The sequence below is a fragment of the Acipenser ruthenus genome, chromosome 28 (assembly GCF_902713425.1).
Source record: "Acipenser ruthenus chromosome 28, fAciRut3.2 maternal haplotype, whole genome shotgun sequence".
Classification (NCBI taxonomy): Eukaryota; Metazoa; Chordata; class Actinopteri; order Acipenseriformes; family Acipenseridae; genus Acipenser; species Acipenser ruthenus.
The window spans coordinates 20,969,352-20,975,351 of record NC_081216.1 but is presented as its reverse complement, the minus strand read 5'-3'; the positions used below and the strand labels follow the sequence as shown (position 1 = coordinate 20,975,351).

The 6,000-nt window shown below is 35.8% G+C and overlaps 1 protein-coding gene across 3 annotated transcripts in view; it reads left to right on the top strand.

Moving 5' to 3' along the window:
• Positions 1-729: 729 nt before the first annotated feature.
• LOC117435037 (transcriptional enhancer factor TEF-1) overlaps positions 730-6,000 on the top strand; it is a 57,942-nt gene continuing 52,671 nt past the window's right edge. For all 3 annotated transcript variants that reach the window (XM_034057909.3, XM_034057908.3, XM_034057905.3), the window contains exons 1-2: positions 730-999; positions 1,450-1,585. The gene's annotated coding sequence lies outside the window, so the exon portion shown is untranslated. The remainder of the gene's footprint in view (positions 1,000-1,449; positions 1,586-6,000) is intronic.

Here is a 6,000-nt window from a genome sequence, read left to right as displayed (position 1 = left end):
CTCTATTACTGCTCAAGAAGAAAAACATGTTTTAGAAAGCATGTCTTGTTGGAATGCTAGAGGCACCTGCTTTAGAACTTCTATATTTTCAAAATGTTCCTAAAACTGTATAGAGCACTTACTAAGCCTTTAACACATGAAAATAGCATTGTTGAAAACTATGAAAAAGTATAACACACAAACCCAGTGGGATTTGACGCTTATACAGTACAAACCACAATGTAATATAAGTTTATAATGAAACAACATTATTTTATTACTTGTTTATTTAGCAGACGCCTTTATCCAAGGCGACTTACAGAGACTAGGGTGTGTGAACTATGCATGAGCTGCAGAGTGACTTACAACTACGTCTCACCCGAAACCCACAAGGAGGTTAAGTAACTTGCTCAGGGTCACACAATGAGTCAGTGGCTGAGGTGGGATTTGAACCAGGGACCTCCTGGTTACAAGCCCGTTTCTTTAACCACTGGACCACAACATATTAGTTATCTTATTCTATTTTATAAGAGCATTGTTGTTTAATTAAGTACACTAGAGTACCTATAATTAACCCCAAATCCAACCGCCACACACACCTTTAATTTTTTTGGCGGTCGCTTTAGGGTCCAGCGTGAACACTCCTTTTCTTTGTGGGTGTCTACTGTGACTTGAGTCACGAAGTTCCCTCCCTTTATGTTTGTGCTGAATTTAAAATCGTCTCTCATGAGGTCACCTCTTTGGCTGTGGCCCCTCCTCTTGCTGGCCCTGGAGTTTGGGATGACGCCACCCTCGCTCCGCCCCATGGAAGCTCGGGCTTCGCGTTCATTTCATACCTTGTCTCATTCCGAGCATTCTTCACATCCTTCTCGGTGCGCTGGCGATTCACGTGCACATACCCGGCTGCACCAGAAACACAATAATAACTTTACACAGTTTACAAACCTATACATTACATACAAGGAAAAAGGGGGTTGAAATTAAACACTAAATAACAGTACTAGCAGAGTGGAGGTTGAGGTAAGTTTGCCTTTAATAGTATGCAAAATGGTTGCAGCTGGCCAGTTTTCAATAAAGTTGTAGCTTTTTGTTAAAAATGATTTTTTTTTTTCCAACAAAGAGGAGCAGTGGTCAGGATTGATCACTAGTAGCAAGAAGACGGAGTTAAAGCCAGTGGTTTAGTTCTCTTATTCGGTTCTTTTATAATGTTTCTTGACGCTGTTGCAACAGGGTGCTTTCAGTTTGTCCACTGACTCACTGCGTTGTTGTCTGACATAGCACGAAAATTTTTGACATTTTTCAAATTTTTTGTGAAGCCCGACCTTACGCACGATTGGGCTACAAGAGCCCCCAGCCTCAAGCTGTAAATGCTCTATAATACGGGCTTCCGATTAGTTTAGATTTTTGTTTGGTGTAGAAATTGAAATTTACCGAGATGAAGGATCACATTGTTGGTGTTTTGTTCTGCAGAGGCGCTGAGGTTGGGAGTTGCAGATTGGCGTGGATCATTTTCAGGACTCGGCATAAACGTTGTTTCCAAAAGGAGGACTTGTTGCACCGCCGGGATAATCCGCGTTTTTCTCCTTCCTTTGTTGTTTTCTTCACTGTGAGTATATAAAATAGTTCTTTACTTTTTGTGTTATTTGTAACCGTCTCTTGATTGTGGCATTCTTGGCATGCCTTAAGCCTTTGTGTTGTGTTCTGTAAAATTTACCGTGTGTTTTGTAGCAAAACATGGAAGCAACATGTCACAAGAAAAGTCTTTTAATAATGTAATTACTTGAAGTAAAATAATAATTGACATGTAATGAGTTCATAGGATTTTAAACCTGATTTGTACATTGTTTTAAAAACCTACAAAGGTAGTCTGGAGTATAGCTAATGTATTTTTAAAAGTTGGTAATTTGTAGTTTATGTAAGAAAGGGTATTTACGCTTAAAAAGGTGGGTGGTCTTTTGTGTGTGTGTGTGTTTGTTTGTTTGTTTGTTTATTTATTTATTTATTTATTTATTTATTTATTTATTTTTGATTTATTATTTCCTCCAGAATGTGATGATACGGGAAAGTCCATTTTTGGAGCGAGGCTTTTGTAAGTCATGTATTACTCGGAACAACGACTGCGAGAGAGCTCTGACCAAAAAAAACAAAAAAACAGTACCGTCCTGTGATTCTGTCAATAATTAAAACCTAACGATTGAGAAGTGTTACTGTTAGTTACAACTGGAGCACTGGAAGCTGTCTTGGACTAATTTTTCCAAGATAATATAAAAAGTAGAAGTCTTTCCTGGTGATTTCTTATCCGTTTTTACAGTAGCGTTTTTTTTTTTCTGAATACATTTCAATCGTAGATTTACCAACAATATTTAATTTAATAAAATATAATAATAATAAAACGTGTGTGTATATGTACGTGTGTGTGTGTGTGTGTGTGTATATATATATATATATATATATATATATATATATATATATATATATATATATATATAAACGGTCTTTGATCGCGGCCTTTAATTACAAGAAAGTGTTCTTAAGTTTGCCCCTCTTGAGGTTTATTTGACACACTGTATATAGTTACAAGATAAACAGTCACAGTGTGGGTGTATGTTGAATTTCTTAAAGTACGTGTATCTGTGTAAAGTAATTACTTTGGTATTAATATTGCAGACTAACCGATGGGAATGAATGACTACACCGCCAAAGAGTATGAATTACGCGTTTGCAGGAATGATTTTTCAGCATGCACTGCTGGTTTTAGGTCCAATAGTAGTTGCTTTGTTTTTTTGTTCCCAAAAGGAAATTAAGAGTTACAAAGCCATTAAGTAGAGCTTTGAAATGGTAAGCATCAAATATATACATTTTTTTTGCTGTATTCCATTTGAGTTGTAGCAGAAACATGGACTTGGTGTGCTGCCTATTAATAACTGTTCATATATGAGAGAGAGACCTATCTATCCATGTCTACATTCTTAGGTTCAGTGCACTCCATATCTGAGCTATCTGTGTAGAAGGCAGTGCAATATCCTTAATTTGAGGCAAATATTGCCGTACATTACAAGATATTAAGTAATATGAATCAGAAAATCAGTAATATGAAATCAGACCAAACCCCCTTGTGTTATTGCCAATGGAAAATAGTTCAATTTTTAAACAACCTATGGTATTGTGTGATTTTTGAACTTGATATTTTCAGTTAGTCATTGACCTGTATCTCACAGTAGTCTTTAAATAAAGTGACAGACTAGATACAATGTGCTGTTTGTTGATGTCTCTAACTGAGCCATTATCATTTACTACAGTAAACAGATTGACTTCTGACGGACTTAACCCTTGACATGACAAGATGGTGAGAAGAAAAATCTGTTTGCTGTGAAAAAATACCATGGATAGCAATAGTGGCTTTGTTTTAGCTTATGCAACTACTGGACCTGTTGGATTTCAGCCTACATTAGATTTTCCAGTGGAAGAATAGAGCATTGTCTTCCACAGATCTTTAAGCCCGGTTATCCCCTTTTTCCATTGCTTATGAGCGTAAAAAATACTTTAAAGTCACCAAGTTAACTTGAAAAAAAATCAACATGGTATAGAGAACAGGCAATTCACACACATATATCTATCTATCTATCGATCTATCTGTCTCTATCTTTTTATTTATTTTAATTTACTTTTGACTCATTATTTTTAGTACCAAGTTATGCTCCACATTGAACAATTATTGTTTCTTGGCTTGTCTAATAATAGTGTTTTAACATTAAGACATTTTTAATAAAATGAGGTTATTTCAATAAGGATTTCAGGAACAGAAAATTGGAAGCAAGATCTCGTGGTGCGTGGCTTTTGAAATTGGATTTACAGAATGCTTTGCAAATGTGTTTTTTTTTTTAATGCAATGAAAACAGCATACCTGTAAATTGTCTTGTATCTTTGCTAAACGGTGGACTAAGTGCATTTACATAAACTAATAAAATAAAAGCCTTGTGATAGTAGCATACTGTTTCCACTTCATTGTTAATAATGGGCAGATTTTGAAAATCTGCAAAGAGTTTGTACATATTCTGGATACCCAAAATAATAAAGATTCACTGCTGTTTTTTGTAGATTGCAAATGATGGAAAATGCTATTTATGTGAGAACATACTGAACTTATATGTTTTTGGCAAGATTCTTTTCTAAATGCTACAACAGAGCTGTCTTTATATGCTCCAGTTTTAATTTATTATAATTCAGTGCCAGTTTTGATTTTGGAGAGTTCAAGGGCAGTCTTCAGCATGCACACAATACGATTTCTTTTCTGTCTCACGATAGTGTAATGATACATTAAAACTGAACTATAATTGTGTTTACTTATGAAAAATGTAGAAAGTAAATATTGTAGTATCTGCAATGGGAGTAGAACTGTTGAAAGTAAGGAAATCGATAGATTTATAGACAGACCCTTGAGATTTGAGCACAGACATTCATTCCTTTGAGAACAGTAATTGTTAGACATAGAGACCACTGTTATTACTATTTTTATTATTATTATTTTAAACAAGAAAGCTAAAACAGTTTTTGGCATTGATGAGATTTCTGGAGCAGGGTCGCTGTGACCTCGGTCTCAAAATGCTGTTGAGAAAACTTTTGTGATTTGAGCTGCAGTGCTGGGTTGCCAGTGTCCCTTTTGACTAAAAGTCTTTGATTGAATGATCTCAAAAGCTTTGCTCTGAATAGAAAAATAACAGTTTGAATGAATCTGTTTAACATCATGTTGCATATTGTAATGAAAGCACAGAATGACTGGCACACAGAGCAGAATGCAGGGCCTTCGTGATGAAGTGAAAAGAAGCCAGGTGTTTTAAATAGGCTGCACTGTTGACTGGGTTGCTTGTAAGGCAAAAAAAAAAAGCTAATTGTCTTTGCCATAGTTGTGGCAGTATGCGAAATGGTGCTGAATCACAGAAGCCAAGCAGCCTGATTTCTGAAGTTGACATCTGGTTTATTATGCACCTGTAGAAGAAAAAGAAAATGCAAATATACATGGTCGCTTGCTCTTGCCCACTGCGCTCTGAAAAGTCATGCTAACGATCATTTGTCAAACAGTGCTTTCCAGTCTATGTCTGGAACAGCCTATTGTTACGCCAGCAACAGGCGGTAGTGGTCGTGGCACCATATGGCCAGTGTATGCTTCAGATAAGCTATCTGTTAATTTAGCTTATCCATAGCATTTTAATATGCTTCATATTTGAGTCACCAACTGCTTTAGTTATTTTTTCGAGAGGGGGGGGTGGTGTGGAGGAGCAAATAAATTTTGAAGCAAATGCTAACGCGTCTTTTTTTTTTTTTTTTTCCTGTGGAATCTCTTTAGTTATGTTAAATGTGTTGACATTTATACTTTGCAGGCATAGTAAACATTAACAATTTTAAAAAATGATTCTAGAGCATTGCCAGTGTATCATGTACTGTAATTAGAAATGCTGAATTCCATTTTACTATTTACCATTAAACTACTCAGTTTTCCTAGTTTACTCATTTTTATTTAAGCTTTTTTTTTTTACTATAAAAAGTTCTTAAGAAATGGATGCATATGGATCTAAAGCTTAACCACTTGCTGAATGTTTTCAAAGCCCCAGCACCCTGTACTAATCTGCAGTAATTTTATTAGCATGTTTAGTGTTTCTGTTCTGCCAGATGAAACTGCAAACGCAGAACAGTGAAATTGTGTTTCAGTTTAGTCTAGTCCAAGAAAAATAATCACAAGTCCTGACCACACCGCTTATCTTTTTCCTGTGATCTGGCAGATTAAACGTGCATACTTATTTGAAGAAGGGATTTCTCTTCTAATTAAAGACGTATCCGTTAGTAATGGAACAGTTAGGAAAGTCTGTGCAATGAAATTATTCCCAAAGTCTGAATGACACAAGCACTTCAACCAACAAGCCAAATAAAATATTAGCTTGAGAGCAGCCAACAAAATAATCCTGTACTTGAAAGTTCACTTTTGGGGGATCAAACACACATTAACTCTTTAGTAGCAGGTTGTGA